Source organism: Tamandua tetradactyla, chromosome 2 (genome assembly GCF_023851605.1).
Source record: "Tamandua tetradactyla isolate mTamTet1 chromosome 2, mTamTet1.pri, whole genome shotgun sequence".
Taxonomy (NCBI): Eukaryota; Metazoa; Chordata; class Mammalia; order Pilosa; family Myrmecophagidae; genus Tamandua; species Tamandua tetradactyla.
Window position 1 is genome coordinate 154222412 of NC_135328.1, and position 23925 is coordinate 154246336.

A 23925-nucleotide genomic window follows, 5' to 3' on the forward strand; every position below is an offset into this window, starting at 1 on the left:
CAGAAACCAGCTGGGTCAAAACAATGAAAATCCCACTTTGCTGTTGGCTCAACAGCAATCATAAACACTGATTTAGATGAACCCCTTGTCTCAGTGATCTGACCTTTTTCATGAAATACTCATCGTCATCTCAGTTAGCTCTTTGGGGACACGGTTTCAGTTTTGTAGTAATTCATGCTGGATTGGTTATATTGTCCAAATTGCCCTGGTGCTGTGTTGAAGAGATCAGTAGAAACAGAGAGAAGTGGGCTGATCACATTATCGGGGTTCCCCAAAGCCCCTTCTCAGCCATCATTCAAGAATTCAGGTTGACTAACTGCTTCTCAGAATCTTTTATTAATTTTCTCTAGTTGTTATCACCAGTGAGGAATCAAATCTTCCTAACCACTATCCAAGCCCACTAACTACCACCAATGATCAGAGCCCAGAGAGAAGCCCTGCAGTTACAAATAATAGTCCTTTATTATTATGTAAGAATAGTCCTTGGAAACAGAGGCTACTCTGACAAATTGACCCATTGAATGACTTTTTCAGAATAGGACTTGTACTTGGACCTGTGAGAAAAAAGAGGACATTGGACTTTTATGTTAAATAGTGGCACCAAGGAGGACAAGAACAGGGGTAAAACAATGGGATAATGGGTCCTGGTTTATTTTCTGATTTTTGGTGATTGAGAACAACTTACAGTACCATGAAGTAACCCTTTGCAGTGAGGAATCCACAGAAGAAAGATAACTTTTCAATGAAGAATTCCCCTCCCTTGTGGGGAGTCAATAAATCTCAATGTTGCCTGATTTTTTAAGTAAATCACAGTTCTGTGGAGGGATGTTCTCAGAAGAAGAGTCTCAGAACCTTATTCATAGACAGGACTGAGGAATTACAGAGGAGGCTTTATTAACTTTGCTTGGTGGAGTAGAAAAGATGTTTTAAATAGTGTTTTATTGAGCACCCATATAATTATTTTTCTCCTCTCTATGAATTGCAGCAGTATTTCTCAAAAGAGTTTTGTCCAATATCCATCCTTGAGGATGCTCCCTGGGAAAAGAATTTCATGGCCAAATTGTGGGGGAATATTGTATCTTCCTCACCACTATGCCCACAGGTATGTTTAAAACTCTGAGAAGTCCTGTGATACAAAAACTTACTTAAAGTATTTCAACTCCTGTGCCCTAAACTTATTTTGCCATGGAACCCTTTTTTCAAATAGAAATGAATGGCATTTGAAGGGTTAGCGTGCTCTGGAGCATTCTGGGGAAATGTGAATGAATGCCACAAACAAGAAAAGGATTATATTCATCAGAATATCATCCAAGGTTGACTGTCACAATGAGATACCATTACACACTTATTAGGATGGCCAAAATAAAAATACTGACAATCCTAAGTGTTGACAAATATGTAGAGAAATAGGAACACTCAAAATTGCTAGTATTAATATTGTTATTTTGTGTGTATATAATAAGAAAAGTAAATATCTTGGGGCTGTTTAGAATTGGGATTTTTGGCATAGTTGAAAAGAAATGTGTGCCAGTTTGAAAGGATGTATGTACTCTAGAAAAGCCATGTGTTAATCCTAGTCCTATTTTGTAAAGGCAGCCATTTCTTCTAATCCCTATTTAGTATTGTATGTTTGAATCTGAAATTAGATCATCTCCCTGGAGGTGTAACTCAATCTAGAGTGGCTGTTAAGATGGATTAAGTGGAGACGTGTCTCCACCCATTTGGATGGGTCTTGATTACTGGAATTCTATGAAAGAGGAAATATTTTTGAGAAAGCTGGAGATAGAGAGAGAGCAGAGCAGAATGACGTAGCCAGCAGAGAGTCCACCAGCAGTGACCTTTGGAGATGAAGAAGGAAAGTGCCTCCCAGGGAGCTTTATGAAACAGGAAGCCAGGAGAGAAAGCTAGTAAAGAATGCATTTTCACCACTGCCTTTCCAGATGAGAGAAAAACCCTGTGTTCACCATGTGCCTTTGCACTTGAGAGAAAAACCCTGAACTTCATAAGCCTTCTTGAACCATGTTATCTTTTCCTGGATGCCTTAGATTGGGCATTTCTATAGACTTGTTTTAATTGGGACATTTTCTTGGCCTTAGAACTGTAAACTTGCAACTTATTAAATTCTCCTTTTTAAAAGCCATTCTGTTTCTGGAATATTGCATTCTGGCAACTAGCAAACTAGAACAAAACGCAAATGTAAAATTGATGAGGTTACATAGAAACCCTATATCCCTGAATTTGAATTGGAAATATTGTTATGAACTCATGGTGTTTATTATTATCCTAAACAAAATAAAGCATATCTATCATCTCTGATAGATATCATCTTCCAAGATGAATCTGGAAATCCTTCATACCAGAAAGCAAAGACACCATAGAATATGGCTAGAATTAGGTAAAAAAACAACTGAAGAGCTAAGATGGCCAAGTTCTCCTTGACCAAAGATAGAATAATTTCAGCATCAATAAAGATAATAACTGCAATGTGCAGATCCATAGGTTCATAATGATACAAAAAATTTCCTCATTAGCCATCTCTGGAGGATTGTAGGGAACCATGCTTTTATTTTGCAAACAAATAAAGGAAAGAATGAGAAATCATATGGGTTTCCCCAGATGATCTGTACCTTAGAGCAACTAAATAGTAGATAAAGGAAAATTTTTCTTTATAGAAGCATTCTAATTGATAAATGAAGAAGAAATAGCAAACTTAGAATATCATTAGTCAATGATCATCTGTAACTGATAACATAACATAGTGAGAGACAAGAGACATATGTACCTCCTGATAAAGCTGTCTTGTCAAAAAGGAAAATAATTGACCCCAAATCTGGTCAAGTCTCTAGATCTTACTGCCAATTCACAAGGAGACAAAGAAATACAAGTGGGGAAAGGAACAAGTCAAATGATACCACAGAGATAGAATGAACAGTACTCAGAATGTAGACAACTTTACAGGGCAAATGACCTGTTTCTTCAACAAAATAAATTCCAAGGCAAAAATAAAAAGAAACAGGACAAACTGTTGGTTGAAGGAGACTTAAGAGACATGACCAATTAGAACATGTGGGTCATATTTTGATCATGATTTAAACAAACTATAAATAAAACTATAATACAATCAGAAACAAGTGAACACAGTGGATTTGATAATATCAACAAATTAACATTTTAAATGTAGTATCGATATTGTGATTATGTATTAAAGAAAAAAGTCCTTATCTTTTAGATAAGGAGTTGGCAAATCATGGTCTGTGAGAGGAATAGGGCTCACAGGCTGTTTGTGTAAATATAGTTTTACTGGAACATAGCCAATGCTTATTTGTTTACATATTGTCTATATCTGTGTTTGCACTACAACAGAAGATTTGAGTAGTTGCAACACAGACCTTATCTGGCTGTTTACAGAAAAAGCGTACTAACCTCTGCTTTAGAGATATCAATTGAAACGATGTAATATCTGGGGTTTGCTTCAAAATTATCCAGGGACAGAAGAACAGGTGGTGATAGAGATGAAACAGGATTGACCATGTATTTACAATTGTTGAATTTGGGTTTATCTTTCTGGTTGACTATACTATTCTTTCTACTTATACGTATTTTTGAAATTTTTCACAATGAAATCTTTTTAAAATAAGGTAAATCTGTAGTCACTGACGTGAAAAATTTCCATGATATATTGTTAAAGAGGTTGTAAAATGGGACAGCACAGTCCTATTAGAGTTTTAAAAAGCAAATTTATATATGTGTGCGCCAGTCAGTGTTCTCAGAAAAACAGAACCAAAAGGATATGTGTATGCATGTGTCTGTGTAATGAGATTTATTTTAAGGAATTGGCTTGTACAATTGTGGGGATTATGGGGGCTGACAAGTCTGAAATGCATAGGGCAGGACAGCAGGCTGGAAGCTCAAGCAAGAATTGATTTAGTCTTGAGGCAGAATTTCTTTTTCTCCGAGAAACCTTTTTTTGCCCTTAGGCCTTCAAGTGATTGGATAAAAAACCCTCCCACATTTTTAGAGCAACCCCCTTTACTTCAAGTCAACTGATTATAAATGTTTACCATATCTACCAAAACCTTCACAGCAGCACCTAGATTCCTGTTTGTGTGCATAACTCATTACTATAGCGTAGCCATGGTGACACACAAGACTAGCTATCATGATATGCATGCACAAAATGTACGAAATAATTCATACCAAACTGTTAGAAGTGGGAGTGGCAATGGATGGGACGGGAAATAGGAATCTTTTATTTTCTTCCTGTAACCAATTGTGTTCTGTTTGATGTTTTTCTTGATAATGCATTTGTTTTATTTTTATCATAATTTTCAAATAGTTAATAGATTGTGTTGCAAATTCTCTACAGTCTCAGTTGAATAAAATTCCTAGCCAGCTCTTGATAAAAGATTTCCCAAAGACATTTCTATGGACATTAATCTCCATTTTTTGGTTGCTGCCCAACACCTCCTGAGCATCTTTTCTCTTTTAAGGAAAAATCCCATATTATGAGTCCTTCTGCTCCACCTCCTTTGCTGCTAACATGCAGGCATGTGACCCAGGTTCTGACAGTTAAATAGGACCCTGAAGGACTGCAGGGGTTGGGGAGCAACCTAAGAAAATGGAAGAGTGTGGAGGTCATCCTTGGGCGAGCATGTCAATGGAGGGGTCTGTCTCTTCGGATGCCACAGGGGCAGTTACTTGTGGCGAGGGGGTGCAGCCCAGGCTTCATCAGTGGGAGCCATGGTGGTGACTGCTGTAGGTGCTGAGAGGGGAACCTTGGCTAGAACAGCCCTTACAGTATGATTGGGTTCCTGGTAGAGTTTCTGTAAGCCCCTTGACCTACTCAGATAAGTGCCTTTTCTTTCTCAACAAGACTGAGTGGATACTTCTCTTTGCCATGAATCCTGTATTGTTATACATTATCTTTGTATGATTAAAATAGCTTCTGTCTTTTTTTTTCATCCATTTTCCATTTAAAAAAACTTCAGTAGGTGCTTAATATTTGCTGAGTGAAGGAATGAAGGGTAAGTCTGTGATATGGGACCTACTATAAGAGTGGGTTTGACATTTATGTACAGGGACATTTAGAACCAACAGAAATTATCCCAGAATTGCAGAATGAAACAACTTGTAAGAGCTCAGAGTTGTTGACCAGCTTGCCTGTAATTGGCAGAATCAGAACAAGGTCCTGAGCTTTCTGTTTCCTAAACCAGGTCTCTTTCTACTCTATTACTCTGTCTAGTGCCATCAAAGAATTCTTCCATGCTTTGATTCCAGGACCAGGAATATAACATAGAGGAATGAGAAATGAGGGGAAAGCAGAGTTGACTATAAAATAGAATATTTGGGGGCTCATTTTTTATTTTATCAAGCACTGGAATTTCTTCTAAATTTTCTTCTGTACCAAAGGTCTTCAAAGCCAGTGACAAAGTTATATTTTTTGCCCCACTCACACCACATACAATGCCTTGCAAAAAAACTATTTTTTTTAGGTCACTTGGGAACAATTTTTCCCCATGAGTTCAGTAATTCAGGCAAATTTCATAAGAGGAGAAAGAGTTCATATGCTCTGACACCTCATTTTTTCGTTCCCTAGTTTTCCACTTTCAAATCTTGCAACCTAGAATTTGTGATAAATCCTCTGTAAATAAGACAAAGAAGTCATTGCTAATCTTTGACACGCACTCCCAGTGAGGTAGAATCTCATTGAGAACAGTGGTGTCTCCCAAAACAAGGCAGGCTTTTTCAAAGACAGGAAGAAAGAAGATCCATCTAGCCAAGAGATGACCTTTCTTTCTTTTGCCTTGTGTGCAATGAAAGGTATTAGTCTGTTGCACAGACTCTAAGAACTAAGGAGAGGGATGTGTTCATTGGCTTGGCAGAATTTTCTCAGATCCTGGTTTAATAGGTGTTTTGTCATTGTTTAAATTCTAAGGTGCCTGGGATAATCTACAAAAAGGGGGCCATCTAGGGTGAAAAGTTCTAACAAAAGCTATTGTATTGACAGGCTTGCTTCATGTTTCAGTTCTTGACATTTTTAAGTTTTGTCTAGGCTTATTGGGAAGTTCATTAAAATGCTTTACTTTGCACCAGCTCCTTGGAAGCAGATTCTTTCTTGTGTTCTTAAAACATTCCTCCATAAATGCTTTCAGAGTTTCCTGCAGAGAAATGTGTAGGAAAACTCCCCTTCTTTGCTCCTTTCCTTGAAAAGATCCTGACCATCTATGACAGATGGAGGCACATTAATTGAATCTAAAGCTACTGAATAATAAAAACTCATGAAAAATAAATGCACTCAGAGAAATAAGCTTTTCCATAGCAGCCCATTCCATCATATTTTCCTGATAGCCTACCTAATTTATGATGGCAATTCCATGGCAATTTCTCTTAATTTCCTATTATGGGCAATATATTTTTTCCCCTCCTGAACATGCAGTATAAAAGCTTTTATTGTGCACCTATGGGAAAAGGAGACAGCCTCAGACATGGAGCTGATGGCAACCCAACATCTTGAATTGCCCCTTGGATTTAAGCCTTTGTAAAATTTAACTAGTAAATAGGTTGACTGTATAGCAGGAATAGTTTTGATTAGAATCCCTTTTTAAACCTTGTGTGCAATGAAAGGTATTAGCTGTTGTCAAAGGTGAAATATTTTGAGGAAAACAGGGCACCCTCAAACACAGATTTGGAAAATAAATTTGCACCATTTTCAGCCAGACTTGAATGAATTAACCAACTTCTCCACATATTTTCATCCCATTGACAAGTGTATAACATTTGCCTTTTGTAATCTAAATATTATTTAGTAGACTAGGGAAAAGAATAGCAATTGGAACTGAAGGAGAGAACATAAATATTGATGCTGGTTTGGTGGACTACAAATCATGGAACCCAAACTGTTCAACTCTTGGAAATTTTCTTTGCAGAGAAGGAAAGTATGGAGAAGCTCTAAAATGGCAAATGGGCTATTTCCTCAGGTCAGATCCCCAAGGATGGAAGTCAAAGGAGATGATTCATCATGGGACGGGCAGTTTGCACAGTGGCCAGAGGATATTGGTTCATGCAAGTTTGCAAATCCAGTTTTGCCCTCTCTTTCTGGACAACACAAACATGACTATACTGTCAAAGGCTAAAGCAGTTCCCACCCCACTCTCAAGCTGAATAAAGAGCAGCTATTTAAATTTCTAAGAAGTCTGTGAAATACGGTTCAGTGGAAAGAGCAGGTATCTCAGATGTGGAAGCCCTGTCTTTGAGTCCTGACTTATGTAGCCTTTGGTTTGATATTAAACTTCAATGTTCTCATTTGCCAAGCAGATATGAGTTGAAATGGTATATTTGCCACTAAGAACACAGTGATTTCACTCTTGCATCTCTCCAAGAAGCACCACGCTTTTCAGTTTAAGCTGTTACTACATTTGTTGTCATTACCATGCAGTGCAGCACTTTGTCTTGTATGATTACATCTCCATTTGCTTTGTCTGTTCAGCCAGTTCAGAAGCTCTTGAGAGAAAGCACGGTGTCTTCTAACTCTTAATTCAGCACAGTGCTGTGTGTTGTGCTGGGTACATACATAGTGGGTGAAGAAGTGCTTGCAGATTGAGGAAAACACAATTCATTTTCTTCGCCTGTCCTGTCCATTGTTGACCTGAAATGTCAGGTAACTGCAAAAAAGGGCCGGACACGGACCCTTGGGGTATCAGCAGGGACTGTTAGAAGAACCTAAATTTGGACCCACCACACAAATGCTAGCCATGTAACAAGACTTTTTACTTCTGCTCACTAGATTGCCTTTTAAATTAGTTGAAGTTTGTAGGCTTTAAGATATGATAAGGGAGGCATGGCGGCCTCTGAGGCGGCGGTGGCAGCGGGGTCCCGTGGCTGTGGGCTGGGGCACCCCGGCAGTCACTGAGGGGCAGCCGGCCACGTGGCCCAGCCGCCAGGCGCTGCCCGCCTCGGAGCTGCTCCAGCAGGGTGGGGGGGGGGGGGGGGGGGGAGGAGCTGTCCCAGCCGGTGCGCACCAGCAGCTGTGCGTTGTGCGTGGCTGCAGCGCGATCCTGCCCTACAGCCCCGCATTCAGCATATACCTGGTCAGGAAGCCGCCATCTGCAGGATGGCCGAGTAAAATCCAACAGTAATGAAATATTTGAAAATTGTACCGAAATCCTACTGTTGTCCAATCGAAGGATGCCCTAGAGGCCCTGACTGACCATTTTCTCAATTTTCTCCTGTAAAACCTTTATGAAAATGCCTGCTAAAAAGAAGCATGAATGTAGTAAGTGCAGCAGCTCTTAGGGTACTGAATGGGACTTGAAAAGACTCGCAGAGAATTGTGGCCAGACCTTCCGGTGAACATGTGGCGGTCCTCAGGCCAGCAGAACCACCTTACAGTAACACATCTACCGAACTGGCTATGAGCTCCCTGTCGAGGACAGGGGTGTACCGAGTAAGAAAAGGAAAATGGAGAACTCCATGAACAACCAAAAGTTGTCAAAACAGACCATTGAATTGTTAATCAATAAACCCAACCTCTAGACCAGACACTCAAGAGCAATAAACTTCAGAAATAAAGCTAGTAGCTTCCTTTGGAGATTCTTGCAGTTCTAATATCAGAAAACAGACTTTTACAACACCTCCAAGATATCCTCAGAAGTTGCTTTACCAAAGTCTGAAGTGGCTTTGGTTCAACTGCCTGTTATGCAGGGTTCTCTTATGCCTGTTTTTGTGCCTGCTACAGTCAACTCTTCTGCCCAGCCTGTGGAAGTAGGGCTCTGCCACAGGCATTGTTCTCTCACTTCCCCCAATCCTTGGTTGATTCAAAGGCTTGCTCTCTTAGGGAGAGCCTACCTCTCCTAAAAATTGTGAATCCCATTGCTGTTGACCCAATGCGTACGGGTGTTCAAGTGAACTTGGGTAAAAGTCCACCCACTACTTTGCAACAACTGGGGAATGTGTCAGGGGAACAGCATTTCTTCCATCAATGTGCAGACAGCTCTGTCTTATGCCTCACCAAGCTTCACGCCTTCTGCACAGTGGGCTTCCTCAGACTCCTCTGGGCCATCTTGTTCTCAAACTGATTTGACGTTTGGTTCTCAAGTTTCACTTCCCATCAATGTTCATACTCAAACATTGTTACCCAGTTCTAAAGTAACTCCATCTATAGCTGCTCAGACTGATGCTTCTTTTTTTTTTGATGCTTGATTTCAGTCAGGTGGGATCTCCAGAGAAAGTCAAACCGGTGGAGTGCAAAGTTCCACAGATGGCTGGTACACATGGACCAAGCAGTAATGTGTGACAATATTTTTGAAACTGCCCATTCATCATATAGCATTTCTACGGACAATATTATGAGCAACAGTTTGGTAGGAGAGATTGTAACTCATGCTTCCTTCATAAAACATGACAGATAATCAGACCCAAGCCATAGATTTATTAAGTGATTTAGAAAACATCTTTTCAGGTCACCTGCTGGGTCAGACACTGAAAAATCACCATCTTTTGTCTGACACAAACACTGGACCTGACACCCAGCTCCCATCTGGCCCAACTCAGAATCCTGGGATAGATTCTGATATTGAAGGGGGTTTTTTTGGCCTTAAATATCTAAGCTCAAATGGAAGAGAGTGAATTCTGTAATATGAATACTGAACCAATCTTGGCATCTCCGGACATAGAGGCCCAAACTGATTTTTTCCTTGCAGACACCTCTGCTCAGTGCAGCGATTGCAGGGGAAATGCTAACTTCTTGGGCCTTGAAATGTTTGAAATGCAGACACAGACAGATTTAAACTTCTCTTTAGACAGCAGCCCTCATCTGCCTCTGGGCAGTATTCTGAAACACTGGAGCTTTTCCATGAGCTTTGATTCATCTGACACAGAAACCCAAACAGAGGGATTTCCGCTAAAAGTTACCCGCTCTAGAAAGCTAAATTCAGTTGGACAGTACAGAGGCACAGAGCAAGAATTCTGGTTTTGAAACCCGGGGGAGTTTGTTTTTCACCAGCATTGAAACTCAGACAGCTATGGATGACTTCCTTCTAGCTGATTTGGCCTGGAATATACTGGAATCTCAGTTCAGTTCTGTGGAAACTCAGACATGTGTAGAACTACACACAGTTTCCAACTTCTAAAAGTGAAGTTCACATGTAGGATGGCATTTAAGGTTTTGTTCTGTATTTGGAAAATGGGGAACGGGGACAACAGCATTAACTACTGAATGTAGTTGTTTATGCAGTTGCTTAGGTTCTTTGTGATTCTTTGTCTTTTGTACTTGTATACATGAAATTTGTATATAAATATGAGTGTATTATAAAATTATGATGTTGTTCTAAAAATGATTGCTTTTGTGTTGCCTACCATTGCCCCTTCAAAGCTAGTCTTTCCTTCTAAGAAATAAATCTGCTTCACACCTTAGAAAGCAATATTAGCCATTTAGTTGAAGCCAAGATTAACAGGTACTAGGGCACAAAGTTTTTGTTTCGTGTTGGAGTGCAACACACTTAACTTAAATTGTACCTGTGATATATTTTTAATGCTGCTTCTTAGAAATCCCTATTTCTTGATAGTAACCTGTGAAGTGGATTTAAACCATAATGCCTGTGTGGTTTGAGACTCATGCTGCTTATAGCTTCATCAGCTTTGCCATCTTACTCTTCTGACTTGAAGACACTAAGGAAAGTCATAGTTGTCTCTAACTTTTGAAATAGTTTTCATGTAGTCAATTTCTCTACATGAGCTATTATTGATACCAATGTAAGTATACAGTATTTTATTCACAAGAGGCTTATGGCTGTAAAACTATTGCGTAAAGGAATAATAACGAGGGCTTATGTGTAAATAGTGATCCTCCCAATTGAAATAACAGTAAGTCATCCTCAGCATGGAAACACTGGGCTGAGCCCTGCTCACACCCTGCTGTCTACAGCAGTGGTAGTGCACACTGCGGCCCCAGAGCTGCTTCCCAAAGTTCACCCACAGGCTGGCTCTGAGCTTTATCATGCTGTATGTTAAAAAAAAAAAAAAGTGGGAAGAGAATAGGACACTTTCCCCTAAATTACAATGTGTGGCACTTCTACGAAGCTTTATAGGGCAAGAATGCAATCTACAATTATTTTAAAGTGACCCTATGTGGTAGTTAGATTCAGGCATCAACTTGGCCAGGTGGAGGTGCCTAGTTCTACTGCTGTGGACATGAGCCAATGGCATGTGAACCTCATCTGTTGCTGATTTCATCTGCATTCGGCTAGGAGGCGTGCCTGCTGCAATGAACGATGTTGGATTTAATTGGCTGATGCTTAAATGAGAGAGCTCAATGTAGCACAACCCAAGCAGCTCAGCCCAGGCCTTTGGAGATGCAGAAAGGAATCACCCTGGAAAAAGTTGTTAGAACCCAGAGGCCTGGAGAGAAGGCCAGCAGAGATTGCCCTGTGCTTTCCTACATAAGAAAGAACCCCAGATGAAGGTTAGCTGCCTTTCCTCTGAAGAGCTGCACATTTTTAATGAAATAAGTCCCCTGTTATTAAAAGCCAATCCATCTCTAGTGTGTTGCATTTTGGAAGCTAGCAAACTAGAGCACCCTGCTTCCTTCATCCACCACTCTTATCTCTTCCTTGAATGATTTCTGGAAGATATCAGTCTAGCAAGCATATTATTTGTGCCTTGAGTGTAAGCAATTACAGAACAGAACCACCCAAAATACTGTAGTGTGCATTTTACCTTTTTTTTTTAAAGAAAGTTATGTCAAAATCTTCTTCAAAGAGAATAAAGAAAGCAAAGACCTATTGTTTCAACCATCAAGAATGTTTTTTGTTTTGTTTTGAGATGGGAGCATGGTCAAGTATGTTTTTGGGGTTTTCTGTATTTAGGAGAGCCTGCTTAATTGTTGGCCAACTTTCAGAAAAGTAAGAATTGGTGCCGTTTGTAAGTGTTCTACGTTTACAAAAATGCTTTGTCCCTTCTTTATACAACCTTGTGCCACTGAAGGCTAAATCCTCAGAAGAAAATGTTGCAGAGGATTAATAATTCCTTAAACTAAAATGATGGTGTTGTTTCTAATTCATATTCCATACATCAGATCCAGAGGATGTGTTGGCTGTGGGTAAATAGTATACATCCTGAGCAGATGAACTCAACTGAGTAGAGGAAAGGGTTTGCTTTGATCACAGTTGCCTATGAAAATGAATTTCAAAACAAAGACTTAACTGAGAATTTCATCATGATTTAGAATTATCACTGCCTTAATGTTTAAACATCTATTTACAACCTCCTATTAAGGGGGAAATGCATGTTTGCTTATGACTTTTTGTAAATATAAACACATTTATCTATGACTTAAGCAATGACCAAAAAACCCACTTTGGTTCTATGGCAGTTATTTGTTAATCTAGCCAATAGAATTATTTGCAGAAAAATGGAGCATGTAATAGAGTTCTTCATGTACAAGAACTGTTCTTCCCCAAAACCCTAGTTACCTGAATTGTTTTAAGAGTATTTGTAAAAACTGAAATTCAGTGGTTGAAAAGAAGAAAGAATTCTTAAAAAAAAAAAAAAAAGATATAATGAAATGATGCAAGTTCATTAGAGGGCAGTAATTTAAATGTAGGCACAACTATTATGTTTGAATTACAAAAATTGCTTTATAATACTGTGGTTTTCTGGAGAATTGTAGTGCCCTCACCCCTGACTGCCTGGCTGCCTGGCTGCTGTCAATAAGAGCCACAGCTATACTCAGTTAGCTGGAGAAGAGGCATCTCTGGGCCCCCTCTCTGCACAGCCTGCAGACTGAGCCCCTGCAGTTACTGGAGCTGGAAGTTGTCATTGGAAATGGTGGCCCTTTCCTCACAAGATGGAAGACCCTGCCACCTGCCAGGACCCCACCAATCCCCACCCTCATCTGCAAGTGCTGTACCCCATCTGGAGTAAGCAGAGCTTTGACCTTACTCTCCCCTTGCCTGAGTGCAACATTTTACTTCCCCCTGTATCTAAGGTGGAGGTGGAGGACAATAGGTTTGCTGGTATGTACTGGTAAGCCCATGTTCCTGTTCAAAGGCCCTCTTACCTAGAGGAAAATAACATGTTCTTAGTTCCTCTTCCAGATCCTGGGAATCCTCCCTCAGGCCTAGGCCCTAATCTACTTTCTGTAGCTATAGATTTCCTTGATCTGGACATTTCCTATGAATGTATAATATAATATGTGATCTTTCATGGTTGACATGATATTTTCAGGGTTCATCAATGTTGTAGTGTGTATCAGCACTTCATTCCTGTTTATGGCTGAATAATATTCCATTTTGTGATTATATCACATTGTATTTATCTTTTTGTCAGTTGATGGATATTTGGGTTGCTTTTACCTTTAGGCTATTATGAATAATGCTGCTATGAATGTTTGTGTTCAAGTTTCTGTGTGGATGTATCTTTTCATTTTTCTTTGGCATTTACCTAGGAGTGGATTATGCTGGATCATGTGATGACTCTATATTTCATCGTTTTGAACTGAGGCTTGACATTTATTAAGCATTAATACCTTGTCAAGCACCATGCTGTATAGTAGGCGTGCCAGTTTGAAACTATTGTGTACCCTAGGAAAGCCATGTTCTAATCCTGATCCAATCTTGTGGGGCCAGACCTATTGTTTAGGGTGCAAACCTTTGGTTGGATTGTTTCTATGAAGATTGACCCCCCTAATTAGGGGTGTGACCTTTTGGTGAGACAGACTGTAACTCCACCAATTCAAGATGGGTCTTGAATAGTTACGGGAGTCCTTTGAAAGGGGAAACAGTTTGGAGGAAGCTTAGCTTAAATGCTTGCAGTGCTGACAGAAAGAGCCAACACAGACAGAGACGTTTGGAGATGCAGAAAGAAAATGCCCCTGGGGAAGCTGTTTGAAACCAGAAGTCAAAGGACCAGCAGACACGAGCCATGTGCCTTCCCAGATGAAAGAGGTTTCTGGACACCATCAGATTTTCTTGAGTCCAGGTATCTTTCCCTCGATACCTTAGCTTGGACATTTTTATGGCCTTAGAACTGTAAACTTGCAACTTAATAAATTCCCTTTTTAAAAGCTATTCCATTTCTGGTATATTGCATTCTAGCAGCTTTGTAAAGCAAACCAATACAGTAGGGATTCAGAAGGCAATGACATCATTTCATGAAGATTCTTAATAATTCAATGATTCAAGGTCAGTTGAGAGATCAGGTGGATGGTTGTCCATGTCACATAAACACAAACATGAACACACATGCAAATGCACACACACTAAATCAATCTTCATAGTAGAAGGCAATTAGTAGCAGTGACTCTAAAGTTCAGAAAGGGGACATGCCAACAATTCCAGGAATAGAGGATGAGTCTGAGCTGTGTTCTCTGCTTCTCAGTTTGGTTTTGACATGATCCAACAAACAATAGATCTGTCCTGAAGATGGACAGCCACTTGGTGACCTGTGGAGAAGCCAGCACTTTTTGTACTTTTCCAGAGCAGTGCCTTGTTAGCTTGTTGTATCAATTCTATTCCAGATTGGCTTCATGGGGATCTATTCCTCACCTGCTATATAGAAATCCTAAAATCAGAATCTCAGGCGTAAGGGACTTTAAGTTCACTCACAGCAGCTCCTCTTCTGTCACTAGAATCCATGTCACTGCATCTTTGCTAAGTCACTCACCTGCTTCTGATCTCTCAGGACACTGGGATGAGGCTGTCCTCATCTGCTCCAGTAGGTGGGTGCTGAGCAGCTAAAAGCTCGTTTACAAATAGGAGATCTACTTCCTTATGGCTGTCTCTAGTCTACTGAGAAGTCAGCCCTGTGACTGACATGGACTCAGTCATGTGTGGGCAGGAGTCTACCTGTCTGAAATCAGAAGTGTGGAAAAGGAAGCTGTTGTAGGTCCAACATGGCATGGCAGACTTCCAAGAAATTAATTCTAATTTCTCCTTTGACCCTGATGGAGAGGATATCCATGTTAGGAGTACATCCTTGTGTTATCCTTGTAGCCAGTCCCTGGTTCTGCTCTCTGGGAACCTCATTTTGCCCTGTAGGGGTTTTTCATCCTCTATTATCTATCATGGCCCAAGGCTCTGCTTTCGGATTTTAACCTACACAGGCTGCTTATTGTCAGGATTTCTTTAGAATTATGTCTTTCTCTGAAAAACTTAGCAGTCTTTTAGACTATTTTCTTCCAGTCGGTTCCATGTGTGAATAATCAACCAAAGATCTTGTGTATATATAGTTTTTAAGCCTGTGCGCTGTTTGCTTTAGCTTTTGCTCTGTTCCCCTGAATTTAAAGTCTCTGTTTTGGACCATCTGAAACAGTGGACTTTGGTGCAAAGGTTATTCTCTTCACCAGCTTTTTATTTTTTATTTTTTGCCAGCTCTTTTATTTTTTTAATTGTGAAATATAACATCTGTACAAAAAAGCAGTAAATTTCCAAGTACATTTAACAAGTAGTTATAGAACAGATATTAAAGTTTGGTATGGGTTACAGTTCTACAATTTTTCATTGTTTTCTTCTCGCTGCTCCAAGACACTGGAGACCAACAGAAATGTGAGCATAGTGATTCAGCAGTCATATCCATTTGTTAAGTCCTATCTTCTCTGTTATACTCCTCCTTCCCTTTAAATAACATATGTACACAAAAGCAATAAATTTCAAAGTACATTGCAACAATTAGCTTTAGAACAGATTTCAGAGTTTGGTATGGGTTGCAATGCCACAATTTTAGATTTTTATTTCCAGCTGCTGTAAGGTACTGGAGGCTAAAAGAAATATCGGTAGAATGATTCAGCACTCATACATACCTGTTAAACCCGACCTCCTCTGTATAACTCCACCATCACCTTTGGTCTTTCTCCCACTCTTTAGGGGTATTTGGGCTATGGCCATTCTGACCTTTTCATGTTGGAAGGGGCTTTTGATAATATGGGATGGGGCATGGAACTAGTTGATGTTCTGGAGAGGCTGATCCCTCTACATTTCAGGACTTATCTGGTCCAGGGACCCACCTGGAGGTTGTAGGTTTTGGAAAGTTACCCTAGTGCGTGGAACCTTTGTATAATCTTATAATGCCCTTGGTATTCTTTAGGATTAGCAGGAATGGTTTTGGTTGGGGTTTGGCAAGTTATGATAGATAGCAATGTCTAACTGAAGCTTGCATAAGAGTGACCTCTGGTGTAGCCTCTCAGCTCTATTTGAAATTTCTCAGTCACTGATACCTTATTTGTTACACTTCTTTTCCCCCTTTTGCCAGTTTTTTATGTGGCAGGATATATTCTTATCTCCCAGACTTCCAGCCACCAGTTGTAAGGCTTCAGTTTAGGGCACAGAAGCAGGGTTGCAGGTAGACAATGGCTCCCTCCCCTTACTGTCTTCTTTACCTCTCTGATCCAGGCTGAATTGCTCTAGACTGAGCTGTCTCCTATAGGACTTTGTTGAAAGGGAAAGCAGCAGGCGGTGTCAGGGTTTGATCATAGGTAGGACCAATTGCATAATTTGCTTGTTTCAGTGCAAAATGAAAATACAGGTTCCCCTTTTAAAAAATTATTATAATTTCAGAATGGTGACAGCAGAACAGTAAACCAAATGCAGGGTCTTTTGACATGTGAGAGCCTTTGTGACTACACAGGTTGTATGTCCTTGAGGCTGGCTCTGCCACTAGAAGACATACATATGTATAACTGTGTATATGTATATGTGGACTTAGTTACAGGGATTTGATCTTAGGCAAACCAGTGAATCACTGGTTAAGCCATCTCTGTAAAGCTATAGTCTTGATGTCACATGCTGTGGCTTTGGGACCATCTGGGGCCACATGCTGCTAAGGACCTGGATTTGTATATTGCCACAACCTGGAAAACTCTACCCCTGTTCTCCATCTCCTAGGCTGGATCTCCCTTCATATAAGTATTGTAACTGATGTCATATGGGCCTGCAGTTTGAAATAATAGCTCCTAGAATAACAAGTGCTTTGTTACAGTGTGATAGAAGTTGCAGGCAGGGAGTGTAGAGACAAGCTAGTCCAATGCTTTTCAAACATTTTTTAGCAGGGGAAATATTCTCTTAAATGTGTCCTTCACCTGAAATCCAGCATGTAGAAGGGGTAAAAGTCAAGTGGCTCCATTGAAAATGGAGGTTAAGGTGGGCCTGGAGCTCAATTAGGCATCCTCTTGTCTTTTTTAAAAAATAATTTTTATTAGAGAAATTGTGGGTATGTTCTCAATTTCATTTATTTCTGCTCTAAACTTTGTCATTTCTTTCCACTTGCTTTGGGATTAATTTGATCTTCTTTTTCTGGTTCCTCCAGGTGTGCAGTTTTGTCTTTGACTTCAGCTCTTTCTTCATTTTTAAGGTAGGCATTTAGGGCTATAAATTTTCCTCTCAGTAGTGCCTTTGCTGCATCCCATACGTTTTGATTTGTTGTGTTCATGTATTCATTTGCCTTAAGATGTTTAGAATGCTCTCCTTTGCAATTTCTTCTTTGACTTACTGATTGAAAGAGTATTTTTTAAACTTCCATACATTTTCAAATTTTCCAGTTCTCTGCCTGTTATTGATTTACAGCTTTCTTCTGTAATGATCAGAGAAAGTGCTTTGTATAATTTCAATCTTATAATATTTATTCAGACTTTGTGACCCAACATGTGCTCTATCCTGGAGAATGATCCATGTGCATATCCTGATGTTTTATTGAGACTGAGGCATATCCTGATGTTTCGGGGAGTGATATTCTGTATATGTCTGTTAGGTCTAGTTCATTATTGTATTATTCAAGTTCAAGTCCTTATTGGTCTTTGTTTATATGTTCAATCTATTGATGAAATCGGTATATTGAAATCTATGAATATTATTGTAGTGGTGTCTATTTCTCCCTTCAGTTTTGTTGATGCTTGCCTCATGTATTTTGAGGCATTGTGGTTAGATGCATAAATATTTGAGATTGTTGTTTCTTTTGGGGGTATTGCCCCTTTTATTAATGTGCAATGTCCTTTGTTGTCTCTTATAACAGCTTTTGACTTAAAGCCTATTTTATACAATATTAGTATAGCTATCTCAGCTCTTTTTTGGTTACTATTTGCATGGAATATCTTTTTCAAACCTTTTATTTTCAACCGATCTGTGTCTTTGGGTCTAAGGTGAGTCTCTTGTAAACAACATAGAATTGGATTATGTTTTTTTTTTTTTATCCATTCTGCTGTTTTGTGTCTTTTGAAGGAGGAGTTTAATATACTAACACTCATTTTTATTAATATAAAGGTAGTACTTACTTCAGCAATTTCGTCCTTCGGTATTTATAGGTCTTTTTTTTTTTTGGTCTCTCTTTTTCTTTTTCAAAAAGTTGTACTTTGGGGGCTGTCTTACAAATCCATTCCTTATTTCTGTTTCTGTATATTTAAAAAATATTTTCTTTGTACTTACCCTGGAATTTATATTATACAATGTGCATTTATAATCTAATAATTTGAAAAGATACCAGTTTAGCTTCAATAGCTTATGTGTTCTCTGTTCCCATATCCCTCTGTTTCCCCTCTTCATGTTGTTTTTGTTCCACTTTATCCCTTTATATTGTGCATGTACATTATCAGGAAATATGTCTTTTTCTTGTTCAATTGTATTCTGACTCTTATAGGAACTAAAGAGTAGTGTTGTATATTGAGGTTTTAGTATATTGGTTTTTGAATTTACCCATTTAGTTACCCTTACTGATGGTCCTCACTTTTTCACACAACTCCAAGCCAATCTCTCCTGTCTTTACCTTTCAACCTGCAGAAGTCCCTTTAGTAATTCTTGTAGAGTTGGTCCCTTTTTGATGAACTGACTTAGTTTCTGTTTGTCTGTGATTATTTTAAATTCTCCCTCATTTTTGAAAGACAGTTTTGTCAGATAAAGACTTCTTGGCTGGCAGAGTTTTTATCTTTCAGTACCTTAAATATATCATACCACTGCATTCTTGCCTTTATGATTTCTTGATGAGAAAAATTGAATGTAGTCTTCTTGAGCATCCCTTGAATGTGATGAATCACTTTCTCTTGCTGCTTTCAGAATTCTTGCTTTATTGTTGGCATTTGACATTTTGACTAGGATGTATCTCAGAGTAGAATTATTAGGACTTGTTCTGTTTGGAGTATGTAGTGCTTCTTGGACATGTATATTTATGTCTTTTATAAGAGTTGGGAAATTTTCAGCCATTATTTCCTCAAACATTCTTTCTGCCCCTTTGCCTTTCTCTTCTCTTTCTGGGATACCTATGCCATATAGATTTGTGTGCTTTGTGCTGCCACACAACTCCCTGAGAAATTGCACATTTTTTTCTGTCCTTTTCTCTATCTGTTATTCTGATTGTATGTTTTCAATTGTTCTGTCTTCTATTTCACTGATTCTTTATTTTACCTGTTCAAATCTGCTGTTACATGCTGTGCTAGTTTGAAACTGTTGTGTACCCCAGAAAAGCCGGGTCCTTTAATCCTAGTTCAATATTGTTTAGGGTGGAATTTTTTATTAGATTGCTTCCATGAGGTTGACCCATCAATCATGGATGTGAAATTTTTTTTTGCTTGGGCAGACTCTGGGAATTAAACCCGGGTCTCCAGCTCATCAGGCGAGACTTCTTGCCTCTGAGCCACCATTGCACCACCTGGGCGTGAACTTTTGAATGGATGGACATGCAACTCTGCCCATTTAAGTTGGGTTTTGATTAGCTTACCAGAGTCCTTTAAAAGGGGAAACATTTTGCAGAGAGCTCAGAGCTGACACAGACATGTGGAGATGCATAAAGAAAGTGCCTCCAGGGAAGCTGTTTGGAACCAGAAGCCAAAGGACCAACATGCCAGCTGTATGCCTTCCCAGCTGATAGAGTTGTTCTAGAGCTATTGGCCTTTCTGGAGTCAAGGTATCTTTCCCTGGATGCCTCAGTTTAGACATTTTTATGGCCTTAGAACTGTAAACTTGTAACTTAATAATTTCCCTTTATAAGAGCCAACCCATTTCTGATACATTGCATTCCCAGCAACATTAACAAACTAATACAGATTTTGGACCAGAAAAGTGGGTTGCTGCAGTTTGCAAATACCAACATGTTGTAATGGCTTTAAATGGATAAGGGGAAAATTTTGGAAACATTTTGAGCAGCTTGATAGAGAAGTCCTAGATTGCTTTGAAGAGACTGTTGGTATAAATGTGAACTCTAAAGATACTTCCAATGAGTTCTTAGACAGAAATGAGGATGTGTTTTTACAAACTGGATAGAAGGTGACTTGTTTTCAAGTGGCAGAAAATTTGGGAAAACTGTGTACTGCTGTTGGATGGAAGTTAGAATTTATAGGCAATGACCCAGGATACTTCAAGTTGGGAAATTTCCAAACTAAATGTGGAAAATGCAACCTGATTGCGCTTTGCAGCTTATAGTGAAATGCAAGAGGAAAGGGATATGTTGAGAATTGAATGCTTGATATAAAGAAACCAGAAATTAATGGTCTGGAAAATCCTGGGCTCCCAGAAAGAGAGGCCTCAGTGTTTATTGCCTCATGTAAGGATTTACAAGCATGGAACCAGTCAGGCGTGTCAGAACAAGCCAAAATGAGTTATCCAGAAAGGCTTTGTGGAAAGTTCTATTGTCTGATGGCTTTGATCCCTGTGTGCTGCTTGGAAAATCAAATATTTTTTTTCTGAGAGCTATATAAACAGAACCACTGATAGTCTTTCTGAAAGAAATAGAAAAGGAACAGATTGAAGGAAAAGTAACTTGAAAGGCAGGTCTATGGAAGTCAAGGTCAGAAGTCAAGAAATCTTGGGCCAGGAGAGTAGGCCCACCCATCCACATGGAAAGGATGAGTTTGTCCCAAAAGCAGAGGGCAGATCTTCCACGTCTATGCTCATGAAAAGTTTCAGTGCCTCAGGCCTAAGAGAGGGTAGAGCACATAAATTAGGGATGGGGGAACCTGGGAGTTGCCCACTGTTCTGAGGAGTTTGAGCATGTGTCCCAGAGATGGCAGAAAGATGGGGTGCTATCCTGATGCTTGAGAGAGCAGAGTTGAGAGAAAGGTAGTCCCCCCAAGGTGCCCCCATCTGCAGCCCTCATCTCAACATTTTCAGAGAGCAGGGCTGCTGCATAAACCCTTAGACAGGATGGGACTGCTGCTCTCTGAAGCCCTGAGGATGAAATGCCATTCTCTAAATGAACATTAGATTTTGAATTCTAGAGGAGTTTGTCCTGAAGGTTTTTGAGAATGGTTTGGGATGTTTGACCCCCCGTTTTCCTTTAAATTCCTCCCTATGGCAGTGGGAACATGTATCCTATGACTGTCCTTCCTTTGTATATTGGAAGCAGATAACTTCTTGCTGAGGAGAACTTTTCACCTTAGAACAGATCATGCCTGCAACTGAATTTGATGAGATTTTGTACTTTTTCTGACTTTGTATTGTATTTGTAATGTTACTGAAACGATTTAAGGCTTTTGTGATATTGACGGAATGAATGTATTTTGTACATGGAAAGGACAGGCCTTTTTAGGGTCCAGAGGGTGGAATGTGCTAGTTTGAAACTGTACCTTAGGAAAGCAATTTCCTTTAATACTGATTAAATATTGTTTAGGGTGGAACCTCTGATTAGATTTTTCCATGGAGATTGACCCACTCAATTATGGCTATGACGCTTTGATTAGATGGAGATGTGAATCTGCTCATTGAAGGTGGTCTTGATTAGTTTAGTAGAGTCCTTTAAAAGAGGAAACATTTTGGAGAGAGCCCAGAGCTGACACAGAGACGTTTTGGTGATTCAGAAAGAAAACGCCCCTGGGAAAGTTGTTTGAAACCAGAAGCCAAAGGATCAAGAGATGCCAGCTATGTGCCTTTCCATCTGATAGAGGTCAACCCATCAGGCTTTCTTGAGTCAAGATATCTTTCCCTGGATGCCTTAGTTTAGACATTTGTGTGAGCTTAGAACTGTAAACTTGTAACAATACAATCCCTTTATAAAAGCCAGCCCATTTCTGGTATATTGCGTTTCTGGCAGCATAAACAAACTTATACACATGCCTCTAGTGCATCTTTTTAAATCCCTACTATTGTGCCTTTCATCCACATATTTTCTGTTATGTTTCCTTTTATTCTCTCAAATTTGTCTTTGTGCTCCCACACTGTTTTCTTAATACTTTATTTAGCCATATTTTCCTTCATAGATAGAGGAGATTTGTTTGAACTTCTATGATTAGTTGTTCCAAATTCTGCATCTCCCTGAAGTTTTAATTTGTTTCCTTGACTGAGTCATATCTTCCTCTTTCTTTGTAGTTTTGCAATTTTTTGCTACATTATGCATCTGATTATCTTGATGGGTTTACTCTAAAGTTCTATTTATTTCTGTTCTCCAGGGTTTTACTGTAGATTGGCTTTGCATTAAGGCTCTTCTTTGATGCTTGGTTCAACTTATTCTAGATCTTTACACTAGCCCATATTAAACTGATCAGATTATCTCAGCTCTTCTTCATCTGATTCTTGCCTTGAATACGTGGTACAATTTTTTTTATAAATTAAAAGAAAATAACAACAAACAAACTCAAAAATTCTTAACATATGATCATTCTATTCTACATATATAATCAGTAATCCACAATATCGTCACACAGTTGCATATTCATCATCATGATCATTTCTTAGAACATCTGCATTAATTCAGAAAGAGAAATAAAAAGACAATAGAAAAAATTCATACATACCACACCCCTTACCCCCCTTCCATTGATCACTAGCATTTCAATCTAGTAAATTTATTTTAACATTTGCTCCCCCTATTATTTATAATTGATGCCATATATTTTACTTGTCTGTTGATGAGATAGATACAAGGAGCATCAGACACAAGGTTTTCACAATCACACAGTCACATTGTGAAAGCTATATCATTATACAATCATCTGCAAGAAGCATGGCTACTGGAACACAGCTCTACATTTTCAGGCAGTTCCCTCCAGCCTCTCCATTACATCTTGGCTAACAAGGTGATATCTATTTAATGTGCAAGAATAATCTCCAGGATAACCTCCTGACTCTGTTTGGAATCTCTCAGCCATTGACACTTTATTTTATCTCATTTCTCTCTTCCCCCTTTTGGTTGAAAAGGTTTTCTCAATCCCTTGGTGCTGAGACCCAGCTCATTCTAGGATTTCTATCCCATGTTTCCAGGAAGGTCCACAGCCCTGGGAGTCATGTCCCATGTAGACAGGGGGAGGGCGGTGAGTTTGCTTTTTTGTGTTGGCTGGAGAGAGAGGCCACATATGAGCAACAAAAGAGGTTTTCTTGGGGGTGACTCTTAAGCCTAATTTTAAGTAGACTTGACCTATCCTTTGTGGAGTTATGTTTCATATGAACAACCCCCAAGATTAGGGACTCAGCCTATTGCTTTGGTTGTCCCCACTGCTTGTGAGAACATCAAGAATTCTCCACTTGGGGAAGTTGAATTTTCTCCCTTTCTCACTATTCCCCCAAGGGGGCTTTTTAAATACTTTTTTACTCACTGTTCAAATCACTCTGGGATTTATTGAGGCATCCCTCTGGACAAACCTAAAAAATCCTATGCCCTACTCAAGGTTCCAGGCACTTATGGTGTTCAATTAAGCTGTCCACATAAGTTACATTAGGAACTTGCACTAGTCAAAATATAAATTTTGTATCAAATAATTTTTTGCTTTAGTCTCACACATAAGTTAAAATTTTAAAATATTAATTACCATCTATTTTCAACACCCTGCAGTAATGACATTCCTTTGTTCTTCTTCATGCAAAAACATTTAAAATTTGTGCATTTAGTTACTATCATTATACACTGTACGCTTTCCTAGATTGTACCATCTCAGTCTTTATCATCTATTTTTCTTTCTGATTTGATTTGTGCCCCCAGCACTCCTCCCCCTATCATTCTCACATTTAGCTCCATTCAGTGTTC

General features: G+C 39.3%; 1 long non-coding RNA gene across 1 annotated transcript in view; it reads left to right on the top strand.

The window, feature by feature from the left end:
* The first annotated feature begins 521 nt into the window (after positions 1-521).
* LOC143662766 (uncharacterized) overlaps positions 522-23925 on the top strand; it is a 57196-nt gene continuing 33792 nt past the window's right edge. The window contains exons 1-2 of the long non-coding RNA XR_013165573.1: positions 522-621; positions 986-1102. This is a non-coding gene — a long non-coding RNA (uncharacterized LOC143662766). The remainder of the gene's footprint in view (positions 622-985; positions 1103-23925) is intronic.